At 42.1% G+C, this 15,122-nt stretch overlaps 1 pseudogene; it reads right to left on the bottom strand.

Annotated features, from left to right (window-relative positions):
• Positions 1–904: 904 nt before the first annotated feature.
• The window catches only part of LOC138847473 (RNA-binding protein MEX3D pseudogene), a 30,225-nt pseudogene continuing 16,007 nt past the window's right edge, over positions 905–15,122 (bottom strand).

Genomic DNA, 15,122 nt, shown 5'->3' with positions numbered 1-15,122 from the left:
TTGTTTTCTATGATGTTTTCCAAGAAATAATTGGATTTTGCCATTTTGCTCAAAAATTTAGGTTCTGTTTTTCTTCCCCAAGTGTTTTTTTTTTCTCACCGAATACAAAGACCTTATTAAGAAGGCTTTGAAGGCCAGCGCCCAGCTCACTAATCCTCCGCCAGCAGCGCCGGCACACCGGGTTCTAGTCCCAGTCGGGGCACCGGATTCTGTCCCGGTTGCCCCTCTTCCAGGCCAGCTCTCTACTGTGGCCAGGGAGTGCAGTGGAGGATGGCCCAAGTCCTTGGGCCCTGCACCCCATGGGAGACCAGGATAAGTACCTGGCTCCTGCCTTCGGATCAGCGCAGTGGGCTGGCTGCACCGCACAGCGGCCATTGGAGGGTGAACCAACGGCAAAAGGAAGACCTTTCTCTCTGTCTCTCTCTCTCTCACTGTCCACTCTGCCTGTCAAAAAAAAAAAAAAAGGCTTTGAAGTCAAAAAATAAAACTCTGAATACAATTTTAACCCTTAAATCCGCTCAGCAAATCTATAATCAGTAATTTAGCTGTGTAAGATTAAACGACCACTGTTTAAAATAAATATATTTTATTTCCCTATAAATTTCCTACATATACACAAGAGGTATAAAGAAAAAAAACAAAAACATTTCAATTTTTTTAAAAAAATGACAACAGAAACCACAGCGGGAAAGGGAGCGTTAATTAAAAAAAAAGTCAGAAACCCCGGGTGGGTGGGGCGCCCTCGCCCCCGCCTGGCAGCTGCGCGCCCCACAGCGCCCCCGGCGGTGGGGGGCGGAATAAAAAGTGCACGCGGGGGGTTTCCTGCAGTTTACTGTCATGGGCTCTCAGCTCTGCTGCTCCGAGCTCCCGCTAGGTCTCCGCGCCGCGTCCACGCCTGGGTCTGTTAAAGCTCCACCATGGTGCTCGGCCCTGGCCCCTGCTCGCCCGGTCCCGCTAGGAAGATATGGATGGCCTGTGTGGCCGGCGTGCGGCACGCGGGGCACCCGGGCGCGCTGGTGCCGCAGATGCGCACGTCACTGTCCATGCAGAAGAGGTTGTGGCCGCAGGGCACCAGCGCCGCCATGGCCTCGCCCTCGGCGCACACCACGCACTCGCGCGCCGGGGCGGCGGGAGCCGCGGCCCCTGAGAACGCGGATGCGGGCGCGGGCGTGGGTGCAGCCGGCGCCGGCGCGGAGTCCAGGGAAGGCGCCCACGGGTCGGGTGCGGGGGGCCGCGCCAGGGGCAGCTCCAGGCCCAGGCCGGGCTCGGGCAGCGTGGGCGAGTGGCGCGGGATGCCCGGGCCGCTGCTGCGGCGCGCGCCCCCGGCCAGCGTCGGCGGCGGCGGAGCGGGCGCCCCGTTGACCGCCGAGCAGCTGCCGAAGGCGGGCAGGGGCGCGGCGGGCACGGTCAAGTCCAGCGCCAAGAAGTCGAAGCCCAAGTCGGCGTCATCCGTCCCCGCGGGGGCCCCGGGGCCGTCGCCGCCGAACGTGAAGCCCCCGTTGCTCGAGCCGCCGCCGCCGCCGTAGGGGCTGGCGGGGCCTGGGTCCAGCCCGGGCGCACCCCCGCGGCTGCTCTTGTGGAACGGCTCAGGGGCGCCATCCCCGCGGAGGCCGGCAGGTCCAGGCACACGTCCGTGCAGTTGGCGTGGAAGCCGCGTCCGGGAGCGCCCGCGTGTGCAGCGTGATGTGCGCCTCGATCTCCTTGCGCGCGCGGTCCACGCTCTCGGGCATGCCCGTGACGGGGAACACGGGCTCCTTGTCGGGGCTCGGCGTCACTATGTACGTGTGCATCTGCTGCTGGATGCGCTCGGTGGTGGCGCCCTTGGCCCCACCACCAGCCCCACGACGCGGTGGGGCACGCGCACTTGGATGGTGGTCTGTCCCGGCAGGTGGGGCGGGCCCGGGGCGGCGCCGGGCAGCCCGCCCGCCTTGCTTCGCGTGGCGCGGATGAGCGAGAAGTGCTCGGCGGCCGACTGGATCTCGCGCTTGGCCATGTCCATGTCCTCCTTGCGGCCGGTCACGATGAACACGGGCTCCTCGCCGCGCACCGGCGTCTTGATGTGCATGTTGGTCTTGGCGCGCAGGGCCTTGATCTTGCACCCCTGGCGCCCCAAGATCTCCGCGACGTGCTTCAAGCTGGGCACCAGCACGCACTCGGTCATGTTCACGGTCTTCTTGCGGCTGCCGATCACGCACATCTGCTCCGCCAGCAGGGTCTGCGGGCCCAGCGCCGCGGGGTGGGGCGCGAAGCCGGCGAACACGTCGGGGGCCGGAGGGACGCCCGCCTCGGGCCCGTCGTGGGACGCGGGCGCCGCCGCCGCCGCCCGCCGTGCCGTCCTCCGCCAGTGCGAGCTAGGCCGCCGGCATCCAGCGGTGGAGGAGGCGGGCGGCGGCGGCGCGGGGCTGCTCTGGGCCGGGCCGGGCCGAGCGGGGACGGTGACTCTGGCTGCTGCTCGCGCGGCTGCGGCGGCTCCTCTTAATACTCTATTTTGTATAAGAAATAGGGAACAGAGGTTGAGGCAATACTTCATATTACCCACAGTTGCCATAGTCCTTTACCCTTAGGTGGTGATTCTTTTCAGGATTCTCATCTCATCGCTAATGCTATTTGTGAATACCAGAAGAAGCTAATTAAGATAATCCTTGTGTATTTTACTTATTTTTAAAGGCAGAGTTACAGAGAAGGAGAGATAAAGATCTATCTTCTACCCGCTGGCTCTTTCCACAAATGGCCACAATGGCCATGGGGGGGCCAGGCTAAAGTCATGAGCCAGAAGCTTCATCGTGGACCCTACATGGGCACAGCGTCCAAGACTTTGGCTAAGTTCCACTGTTTTTCCAGGAGCTGCACCGGAAGTCGACCAACTGGACCTCAAACCAATACCCATATTCAATGCTGGTGTCACAAGTGGTGGCTTTACCCACTATACCACAATACTGACCCCCAGAATACAATTTTATGTGGAGGAATTACTTCTGTTTGTTTCTGTGCGGCATTTATTTGTGACTTTAGAGTCTCTTAGTTGGTAACACTGTACTTTATAATTTATTAGTTTTTGTAGCTGAAGCATTTACACCATGTAAGAAAATGCTCACCTCTCATCTCTACCTAGAGGGGACTATCTTTCATTGGACTTAAAATTGGTTTGTTTCTCTGCTACTTCAGCCCCTAATGGAGTCAAGAGAATTTGCAGATAGCTTGACTTAACTATTTCACAATTATTGCATACATCAAACTTCTCAGTGTATTTCACAAATATATAAAATTTTATTTGCCAGTTGCAATTTAATGAATATTTAGTATTTTAAAAGTTGAGAATATGACTTCTACAAAAGCCTTGACCTTTAGTAGGGTTTACCTCTCACATTCTCCACTGTACTTTAATGAGGCTTGCGATGTATTTGTCAGGTCTTGTTCATTTGAGGTAACTTGAGAGGGTGGCAGAAATGTAGTGGAATGATATATTCTTTAGAATATCGAGAAATCAAGGCCTAAGTCTGCTCATGAGATACAGGAGAATAACTAGCTCAATGCCTGCTGAGAAAAAGGAATAAGGACTGGTTCCTGAAAAAAGGTAGTTACAAATACTATTGCTAATTGAGCAGTCCAAGAAAGGACAGTTGCATTTTTATGACTTTCTTCAGTATATTGTTATGAATATGTTTATGTGTATATTTGTGCGTGCAAGCTGCTTTCCAGAAAGGCGCTTCCATGATGTCCATTCAACCCTAGATGTAAGTCTTTTCTTTTGAACTCTGCCTTAGCACACCCTCTCCTTTCAAGTTCTTCTTCTGGTTAGATATTGGTCTTGTTTATTGTTTTATTTTTGTTGACCTGGTGGTTTCGTTGTTCTGATTGTTTTCTATGATGTCTTCCAGGAAGCAATTGGAGTTTACCTTCTTCCTCAAAGCTTTAGGTTATATTTCACTTCCCCAAATGTTTTAGGATTCTTTTTTGTATAAAAATAGGGAACAAAGAGGGAAGCAGGACTGTATGTTTTCTACCTTAGCCATAGTCCTTTCTTTGAGGATGGGGATTTTTTCAGGATTTTCACCTCATCGCTAATCCTATTTATGAGTACCTGAGGAAGCATAGAAGAAAATTTTTTGCTTATTTTACTTACTTTAAAGGAAGAGCTACAGAGAGGGAGAGACAGAGATCTATTTTCCACGCACTGGCTCACGATGGCCAGGGCTGGGCCAATCCAATATCATGAGCCAGGGGCTTCATCCTAGTCTCCCACATGGGCACAGGGCCCAAAGGCTTGGGCCATCTTCCACTGATTTTCCAGGAATCGTAGCAAAGAGCTGGATCAGAAGTGGAGTAGCTGAGCCTCGAACCAGTACCCATATTGGATGCTGGTTTCACAAAGTGGTGACTGTACGCACTATGCCACATTACTGGTCACAAGAAGAATATCTTCTTTTTTTTCACTATTCATAATTTATTAGATTCTTTTTTTTCTTTCCATAAATATTTAACTTTTATTTAATGAATATAAATTTCCAAAGTACGATTTATGTATTACAATGGCGTCCCCCCCATACCGTCCCTCCCACCCACAACCCTCCCCTTTCCCACTCCCTCTCCCCTTCCATTCACATCAAGATTCATTTTCGATTATCTTAATATACAGAAGATCAGCTTAATATACATTAAGTAAGGATTTCAACAGTTTGCTCCCACACAGAAACATAAAGTGAAAAATAATAGATGATTTTTTTAAATGATGATGAAATCAGAGCAGACCTATTGTCATGTTTAATCCCAGTGAGAGTCAAGTTGGGAGTTGATAATTTCTTTTTTTTTTTTACAGAGGATCAGTTTAGTATGCATTAAGTAAAGATTTCAACCGTTTGCACTCCCATAGAAACACAAAGTGAAATATATTGTTTGAGTACTCGTTATAGCATTAAATCTCAATGCACAGCACATTAAGGACAGAGATCCTACATGAGGAGTAAGTGCACAGTGACTCCTGTTGTTGACTTTACAAATTGACACTCCTGTCTATGGCATCAGTAATCTCCCTATGCTCCAGTCATGAGTTTCCAAGGCTATGGAAGCCCTCTGAGTTCTCCGACTCTTATCTTGTTTAGACAAGGTCATAGTCAAAGTGGAGGTTCTCTCCTCCCTTCAGAGAAAGGTACCTCCTTCTTTGAAGACCTGTTCTTTCCACTGGGATCTCACTCACAGAGATCTTTTGCCAGAGTGTCTTGGCTTTCCATGCCTGAAATACTCTCATGGGCTTTTCAGCCAGATCCAAATGCCTTTAGGGCTGATTCTGAGGCCAGAGTGCTATTTAGGACATCTGCCATTCTATGAGTCTGCTGAGTATCTCACTTCCCATGTTGGATCACTCTCCCCTTTATTTATTCTATTGGTTAGTGTTAGCAGGTACTAGACTTGTTTATGTGCTCCCTTTGACTCTTGGTCCTTTCATTATGATCAATTGTGAACTGAAATTGATCACTTGGACTGGTGAGATGGCATTGGTACATGCCACCTTGATGGGATTGAATTGGAATCCCCTGGTATGTTTCTAACTCTACCATTTGGGGCAAGTCAGCTTGAGCATGTCCCAAATTATACATCTCTTCCCTCTCTTATTCCCACTCTTATGTTTAACAGGGATTACATTTCAGTTAAATTTCAACACTTAAGAATAACTGTGTATTAATTACAGAATTAAACCAGTCATATTAAGTAGAACAGACAAAAAAACTACTAAGAGGGATAATGTATTAAGTTGTTCATTAACAGTCAGGGCTATGCTGATCAAGTCACCGTTTCCCATAGTGTCCATTTCACTTCAACAGGTTTCCTTTTTGGTGTTCAGTCAGTTGTCACCGATCAGGGAGAACATATGGTATTTGTCCCAGTCCCAAAGAAGAATATCTTATATGGGGAATAACTTATTTTTTACTGAAGGGAATTTATTAATTTATAGGCTCTTGCTAGGTAACACTGTACTTTGCAATTTATTAAGCTTTGTATTTAAAGTCCTATTTGGCTCTGGCAGCATATACACAATGTAAGGAAATTTTCACTATCCACCTCTGACTAGAATGGACTTTCAATAAACTGGGTTGGTTTGTTTCCTTGCTACTTCAGCTGCTAATACACAAGAGATGTTGTAATTAGCTTGATTTAATGATCTCACAATTATTGCATACATTGAAAATTCACAGTATACTTCACAAATATATGCAATTTTTACTTGCCAGTTGCAATTTAATTAATTAATGCTTAGTGTTTTAAAAGTTGAGAATCTGGCCGGTGCCGCAGCTCACTAGGCTAATCCTCCGCCTTGTGGCGCCGGCACACCGGGTTCTAGTCTCGGTCGGGGTGCTGGATTCTGTCCCAGTTGCCCCTCTTCCAGGCCAGATCTCTGCTGTGGCCAGCAGTGCAGTGGAATATGGCCCAAGTCCTTGGGCCCTGCACCCAATGGGAGACCAGGATAAGTACCTGGCTCCTGCCATCAGATCAGCGTGGTGCGCCGGCCGCAGCACACCAGCCGCAGTGGCCATTGAAGGGTGAACCAACGGCAAAGGAAGACCTTTCTCTCTGTTTCTCTCTCTCACTGTCCACTCTGCCTGTCAAAAAAAAAAAAAGTTGAGAATCTGACTGATACAAAAGCCTTCTCACATTTCCCATTGCATTTTAATCAGGCTTGCAATGTATTGGTCAGGTCTTGTTCATCTGATGTAACTGGCAGGGTGGCAGAAATTGAGTGGGATGTGTTCTTTTTTTTTCTTTTTTTTTTTCTTTTCTTTTTTTTTTTTTTTTTTTGACAGGCAGAGTGGACAGTGAGAGAGAGAGACAGAGAGAAAGGTCTTCCTTTGCCGTTGGTTCATCCTCCAATGGCCGCCACGGCTGGCACGCTGCGGCTGGTGCACCACGCTGATGCAAAGGAAGGAGCCAGGTGCTTCTCCTGGTCTCCCATGGGGTGCAGGGCCCAAGCACCTGGGCCATCCTCCACTGCACTCCCTGGCCACAGCAGAGAGCTGGCCTGGAAGAGGGGCAACCGGGACAGAATCCAGCGCCCCGACCGGGACTAGAACCCGGTGTGCCGGCGCCGCTAGGCGGAGGATTAGCCTAGTGAGCCGCAGCACCGGCCAAGGATTCAGTGTTGATACAGGGTCTGTAGTAATTTTTACCTCCAGCTATCCACTTAGCGAGGCTTTCTGTTGAGTATTTTGGAAGACACTGCTGTTGATGTTGTTGTGTAGATATTTTGTGGATGTGATTAACATCTATTATGAACTAAGTAAAGGAGATTATACTCGCCCATGCAAATTCTTCTGGAGAATACAGACTGATACATCAGCAAATACAATTTTGTTTATCTTTTAATTTTGAAACTGTGTATATAGTTCTGGATAATGGCAACCTAAGTTTTAAAAATATATGATATTGATCTTCTTTTAGATGATTATTTTTATTTATAAAAGGTGGACAATTGCCTTGTATTAAGAGCACAGTGATACTTCCCACCTTACCCCTCCCTCCTGCCCATGTTCTCACCTTCCTTCCTCCTTCATTTCCTATTCTTTATTTTAATTTTACAATGACATATTTCTAGTTTATTTTATACTAGTTATGTTAATGTTCCACTAAGTAAAGAATTCAACAGATATTAATGACATAAAAACACTGTTCCACAACAGTAGAGACAAAAGCTGTAAACAAGAATAACTCTGAAAATATCAATTTTACTCATATACATTATGTTTTTGTACTCTCTTAATATATACATGTTGGAATATTACTCAGCCATAAAAATAATGACATCTTGTCTTTTGCAACACAATGAATGCAACCAGAAACCTTCATACTTATTGAAATAAGCCAGTACCCAAAAGACAAAACTGAATGGTTTCTCTGATCTGTCATCACTAATAAAATACATAAAAAAAGAATTTTAAGGGCAGACTGTAAAAAGGAGAGATTAAAACAGAGAGAGAGAAGTATTCTATCCCTTGTTTGCCCACCTAATTTCTATAAGTACTGGTATTGAGACAGCCCAAAGCCAATAACCAGAACTACACTTGGGCCTCCATATGGATGGCAGGAAACTAAGTACTTAGTGGCTCCAAGGTATATGAGCAAGAAGATGGATCATTTGCTAAATAGATGGAACTAAAGCCAGGCACTTCAGTATGGGCTGAGGGAATCCCAATCAGTGAGTAAATCCAGTGCACCACAGTACCTGCCATCTGGCATCTTTAACTTTGTGATAGGTGGCATAATCTCTAATTGCTAAAATTATAGAAATATTTTAAATTCATTTGTAATATAATTGTAATTGTCTGGTTTTCAGCCAATTTGCCTGTATCGACACTTTTCATTATTTCTCCCTCCCAGTTATTAACCTAACAATAGTTTTTCACAACTGCATGTCCTATTAAATCCTTACTTTGTTGATTATATCTGTTACCAATGAATGTATTCAATACCTTCATCTAAGCCAACCCAGCACTGTGAAACTGAGGGTTGCTTGGCTAGCATTTTGATTGTGAAGTCCTCTACTAAAAATCCTGTAGGTTTCCTGGTGACTGCCATTTGCAAAGCTTCATGGAGGTACTAGTCTACTGTGTTCATTCACTCTATCCAGGTGAATGTTTCTGAATGTTTATGGAACTCTAAGTTTGTCTTTGATTTTAAAGCTTCTATAATATAACTCTAGACGTTTGAATTTTTTCTTTGACATATTGTAAAATCTGGTGCAGTCTTTGTTTTGTTTATGTTTCTGAGATGTTTTCATATTTGCCAATATTAATGTACCTACTTATCAGAAAATTCCCTATCTCTGCTTTTAATATCACCATTTTTCTGTTCAAAAAATACTTCTTGGTTCTTGCAGTATTTACAGTGCATTTAATTTCATAACATGCGCATACGTTTTAATTATTGTTTTGTTTTTGAGTCTATTCCTATAACCTGTGTATATCACTAACATCCTAGTGAAATAATAGTGATACTTTGAACCTGTGAAAGTCTTGGTTTGCATTTTCATCTTGACATCATCGCCCACTCACATTTCTGTAAATTTTTTTATCTGTCTAAGATAAGTTTAGTTTTTAAACACTCTGCTTTAGCCTTCCTTGATTTTTATGACTCCAAAGTTATCAATGAAATTTTCCATTGTGTATCTCTGGATACACTTTATCATAAAATTATTATAGTAGGTATAATGGTGCATTTTATACATTCATTGCTTTTTACTTTTACATTCATTTCAATATAGTTGCAATTAACATTTTCACCAAATTCCATCATATATACTTTTTAATATAATTTATAGAATTTAAATTAACCTTTAGTTTTAGAAATTTTCTGAAATGTAGATTTTAGGGATTGCCTCAAATTGAGAAGTTTCTGTACTGCAAAAGAAACAGTCAGGAGAGTGAAGAGACAACCGACAGAATGGGAAAAAATATTTGCAAACTATGCAACAGATAAAGGGTTAATAACCAGAATCTACAAAGAGATCAAGAAACTCCACAAAAACAAAACCAACAACCCAATTAAGAGATGGGCCAAGGACCTCAATAGACATTTTTCAAAAGAGGAAATCCAAATGGCCAACAGGCACATGAAAAAATGTTCAAGGTCATTAGCAATCAGGGAAATGCAAATCAAAACCACAATGAGGTTTCACCTCACCCCGGTTAGAATGGCTCACATTCAGAAATCTACCAACAACAGATGCTGGCGAGGATGTGGGGAAAAAGGGACACTAACCCACTGTTGGTGGGAATGCAATCTGGTCAAGCCACTATGAAAGTCAGTCTGGAGATTCCTCAGAAACCTGAAGATAACCCTACCGTTCGACCCAGCCATCCCACTCCTTGGAATTTACCCAAAGGAATTTAAATTGGCAAACACAAAAGCGGTCTGCACCCTAATGTTTATTGCAGCTCAATTCACAATAGCTAAGACCTGGAACCAACCTAAATGCCCATCAACGGTAGACTGGATAAAGAAATTATGGGATATGTACTCTTTAGAATACTATACCGCAGTAAGAAACAATGAAATCCAGTCATTTGCAACAAAATGGAGGAATCTGGAACACATCATGCTGAGTGAAATAAGCCAGTCCCAAAGGGACAAATACCATATGTTCTCCCTGATCGGTGACAACTGACTGAACACCAAAAAGGAAACCTCCTGAAGTGAAATGGACACTATGGGAAACGGTGACTTGATCAGCATAGCCCTGTTAATGAACAACTTAATACATTAATAAAAAAATAAAAAATAAAAAAAATTAAATGTAGATTTTAGAAAATTATAGATTGGAAAATATAGATTTTATAGATTCTAGGATGATTCCTTTAAACTTATTTTCTAGAGTGACTCGATCATTCCTTCATTCAAGGTATGGCAAACATTTTCTTTTTAAAATACCTAATTCATAAGAATTCATTTTTTAATTTTGAAAAATTTCCCCTTGTAAAAAATGCTACGTGTAGATAGCATTCATTCGGTGTGGCCTTTAAATGGAAACTTTATTGGGGCCATAGGGCCATCGGACTTGGGTAGGAGAATGACCTGTGGGGCCATAGCCATATTTGAGCTTCCTGGGGCAGAGGTTGAGTATGGCTGCATTTCTTCTTGGCACAATTGATAGCATCGGGGTGTGGAAGAGTGTAACACATGGACCAGCTGGCATAGGGAGAGCTCAATGATGCCACCTTGCACGATGGAATATTTCTGGATGTTGGAATCTGACAGTGTGGAAGTCCTCAAGCTGTTTGCCTGCAAATATGAGATGCATTGATCAGGTGGGATGTCCTCTTTCTTGGATTTTGGCTTTGACATTTACAGAAGTGTCACTGGGCTCAATCTCAAAGGGGGATGGTCTGGCATGACAGGCAGGGCCTTCAGAAATATTTGCATCTCTGCATCAGTGGATCTACTTGACTGTCCCATTGATGAGAAAGGGCCCATTCAGTACTTGAAAACTGTTTCCTCCCCAGTGTCATAAAATTGACATCCATACCATCAATATACCTATTATTCTTCTGTTTAATCCTCTGTGAATAGGTACCTTTTTTTCCTCCAGTGTTTTTCAGATTTTAAGTTTGTTTCTGAGTTTATGCAGTTTAGTTGATCTGCCTTGGCATAGTGTTTTTTGTTTGTTTGTTTGCTTTTTCTCATCCTGTTCTTGGAGTACAAAGAGCAGTCTGGAACTATGAATTTATATTTTTTTGTCAAATTTGAAAAATTTGGCCAAAATTCCCCCAAACAACCACCTGACCATTTCAGAGATTCTATTTAAACATATAAGTGGACTAATGCTTTCCACATCCTTTTTAGTCTTCCCTTCAAACTTTGCTTTGATGGTTTATATATCTATATTTTCATATTCACTCAACTTTTCTTCTGAAATGTCTAATATGCACAATTTCCACTGGAGAAATTACTCATTTCAGACATTACAGCTTTTCCATCTAGATGTTGGTCTTGGGTCCTTCTGTGTAATTGCTCTGCGTATATTTCTATATAAAATTGTAGTGCATGTCTAAGAACTGTTGCAAACTCTTCATTAGTACTACTGCCTGCATTGTTTATACATAAAAGGTATTTGTACCTGTTGCTGATATTCTCTACTCTTGGCAAATTTTCTGAGCAATATTAATGTCTGTCAGTCATGAGAATCTTGTGATTCACCTGATTTGGTGCTAAAACATTAGATAACTCCCACTCCAAATATGTGAGTCAGCTCACTGGAAAGACGATTCAGCTGGGCAGGTTGCTTCTTGCAGTGGCTTCTGCTCCACATTTAGGTCCTTTGTCCAACCACAAGGTTTAAAATAAATGTGTAGTTCATGACCTATTAATGCCATGGATCTGCAACATGTGTCTGTGTAGCAGTCTGCATCTATATTCAACTTGCACAAGTTAATATATGTCTTTAACTCTGATCCTTCAACCCACACATCTTTCTGGTAGCTCCCCTTGCTTAATTATAGAGTATCACTACAATGGTAACAGTTCTGTCTCATTCCACTTAGTTATTCCACCTTGGAACACATTGTCATCCATGTCAAAATTATGAAGCTACTCCTTTGCTGGTAAATTTTTCCAGACATGAAGCATGGTGCTGTTGTCTGAGATTGACAGACTCTGAAAGTCAGAGAGAGATGGAGAAAGTACAGAGATACAGAGAGAGAGAGAACAAGAGAGAGAATATTCCATTTGTTAGTTCACTGCCCAGATGATTGCAATGGCCAAGATTGGGCCAGGGTGATGCCAAGAACCAGGAAATTCATCCCAGTCTCTCGAGTGGATGGCAGTTTACAAACAATTCTTTCATCTTCCACTGCTTTTTCCCAGTTCATTAACAGGGAGCTTGATCAGAAGGGAAACAGCTGGAATAAGGACCAGTGCCCAAATGGGATCCTAGTATTGCAGGTGGTGGCTTTATCTGCTATGCCACAACATGGGCCATTCTACTCACTTTCCTTTTTACCTAAGTTAGCACCATTCACATCTCCTTAAGTGAAGTTTTAAAATTTATAACATAGTTTATGTTCCTCCATCACATTCTTCATATAGTTTCTGAATTACCTGACATTCTACATTATTTTTCTTTAATTTATAGACTTCAAAAGTCCTGTTCATTTAGATAAACACATGCAGCAATGTATCCACATTATATTATCCTACAGTATATCAACCCTCTAATAATCAACTGTGAGTAACATATATACATCTTTATCCTATACCTCATAGACAAATTTTTTTTCTTATACCTTTCCCATCTCTTTAGTTTCAGCTCTTCAACTAGAAGCACACATTTAACAGTCCCATCAGAATGTGACGTGATAGCCATTCCCTTTATTGCTGAGCAGACTTATGTTGTCTGGGTATCCCAGAGCTTATTTTTATATGCACTTATGGAAACATATTGATGACTTCCAATTCTTGGTAGACATAGAGTGGTAATGAGGGGTTGCATTGCCAGTTTTCAAAAATCTGAGTAAATCCCTAGGTACATATTTTCATGATCCTCATTAAGGACTCCAAAATCTATCTAGGAAACTGCTAACCTGTGGGATAGGCATTTGGAAAATTAGTGAAGACATTACTTCGCACACTCTCATACTCATCAGAGTTCTGTTGCTAAAATCCTGTCTCCACTTCTGATTCCTCTCTCATTTTAGTGCACTGGTAGGCAGCAGGTGATGCATCATGTAGTTGCGTCCTTGCCATCAATATGAGAGATCTCAATTGAGTTTCCTGCCCCTGACTTTGGTCTAGCCCAGCCTTAGATATTGTAGGCACTGGATTTGAACTAGTAGTTGGGGAATCTCACTATATCTCTATGTGTCAGTGTCTCCTTGCACTTCAAATAAATATTCTAAATGAAATAAAACTTGAAGTATTAGAAATTGCCTAACTGAAGTCTTTAGTTGCTTCACCACATTGCATTTCAACCAGCAGTGAATACGATTCTTGTTTCTCACCAACTGTTTTTCAATGATTACATTTTTCATATATGTTTTGTGTTTGTAGTGACACCAGTGTGGTTTTCTTAACAATTTTATGATGAGATATGATGGTAAGCATCTTTCCATATGTTTATAGTCATTTATAGATGTAGTATAGTATGCCTTCTTGGATATTTGTTCATTTTCAATTGGGGTATTTTTATAGTTTCATTTTAATGATTATATCAATAATGACATACCTGTTTTTCTGTTTGTAATGTATCTTCTAATTAACAATGTCTTTCAAAAACATAATATATGTAATTTTAACAGTTCTTACTTTTTTGTTTAAATATTGTGCTATTAGTGTTACATTGAAATCTAATTATCAAATCTAAACTCCTCATTTTCTTTCCATGTAGACGTTTTATTCTTTTGTATTTTTTATTTAAGGCTATGATTCATTTTGAGTTACATTGTGTAAAGTCTGTAGCTGTGATCATTTTGTGTGTGCTGTTATCCAAATGTTTAAGGTAGATATTTTTATATTCTTCAGATTTGTTCTGGAAATCACTGAAGTCCCTTAAACTGAGCTGCATCCTATCAAGTGTTAGTTTTATTCCTCTTTAGGTGGCTCCAGATCACCATTATGTTATGCATTATTTTTACCTTTATAAGGAAATTATTTTCTTAAAGTTGTCTATGCCACAGATTGAAGGATTCTAATCTGGATGGAAAGAACATGCTCTTTGTCCATGGCTAAACTCTGATTTGTTCCCTGTGATTCCTTGGATGGTTCTGTCCCAGTCATCAGATTGTGTCCTTCTGTGCATGTTCTGATCAGCTGAAATACTCCAGGGTAACCTTGCTGATCTGAAGCTCTCTCAATCTATCTATATCTATATCATCTATATCTATATATCTATATTATATCATCTACATCTACATCTACATCTATATCTCTATATATCATATCTATAGCTATACCTATCTTTAATTTTGGGGTGACTCTTCTAAGTCTACTTTTTTATTTTCTTATTTAGTTTAAAATTTTCTTGTACATTTTGGATAATACATATATTCCTTTATCACATAAGTATTTTGTGAATAGTGTCTCCAAGTTTTGGACCTCCTTCCTTTTCCCTTGATGATGTCTGTCAAAGAAATATTTTTCACTTTAAATGAAGTCCAGTTAACAATCATTTATTTCAGGTAGTGCCTTCAGTGGTGTATCAAAAGCTAAGCAGCATATATTCTCTTACATTATTTTCTGGTACATTAATAATTCTGCCTATTTAAGTTAATTTTTATTAAATGTGTGATTTGTATTACATCATGTTAGATGTCCAATTTTTGTAGCACTGTTTGTTGAAAGGTTATCTTTGCTCCATCATATTGTCTTTACTCATTTGTCAGTGATCTGCTATCCATACACAGACTATATCTGACTCTGTGCATTTACCTGTCTACCTGTTATTTCACCAATACTACACTTACTTGGTTAACTTTCTAGTAAGTATTGTAGTTGTACAGTGCTGATCCTCATAGCATGTTCTTCTCTTTCGCTGTCGAGCTGGTTATTCTGGGACTTTCAATTTTCCACATTAAATTTAGAGGCAGCTTTTTGTTAAACTCACAAAATAAGTTGAAATTATTTTGATTGAGATTGTGTCCAAT

The sequence above is a fragment of the Oryctolagus cuniculus genome, chromosome 21, assembly GCF_051225735.1.
Source record: "Oryctolagus cuniculus isolate XC-2025 breed Fujian yellow rabbit chromosome 21, ASM5122573v1, whole genome shotgun sequence".
NCBI classification, from domain to species: domain Eukaryota; kingdom Metazoa; phylum Chordata; class Mammalia; order Lagomorpha; family Leporidae; genus Oryctolagus; species Oryctolagus cuniculus.
The sequence above is the reverse complement of the archived record's forward strand: the minus strand, read 5'-3'. Positions and strand labels throughout refer to the sequence as shown.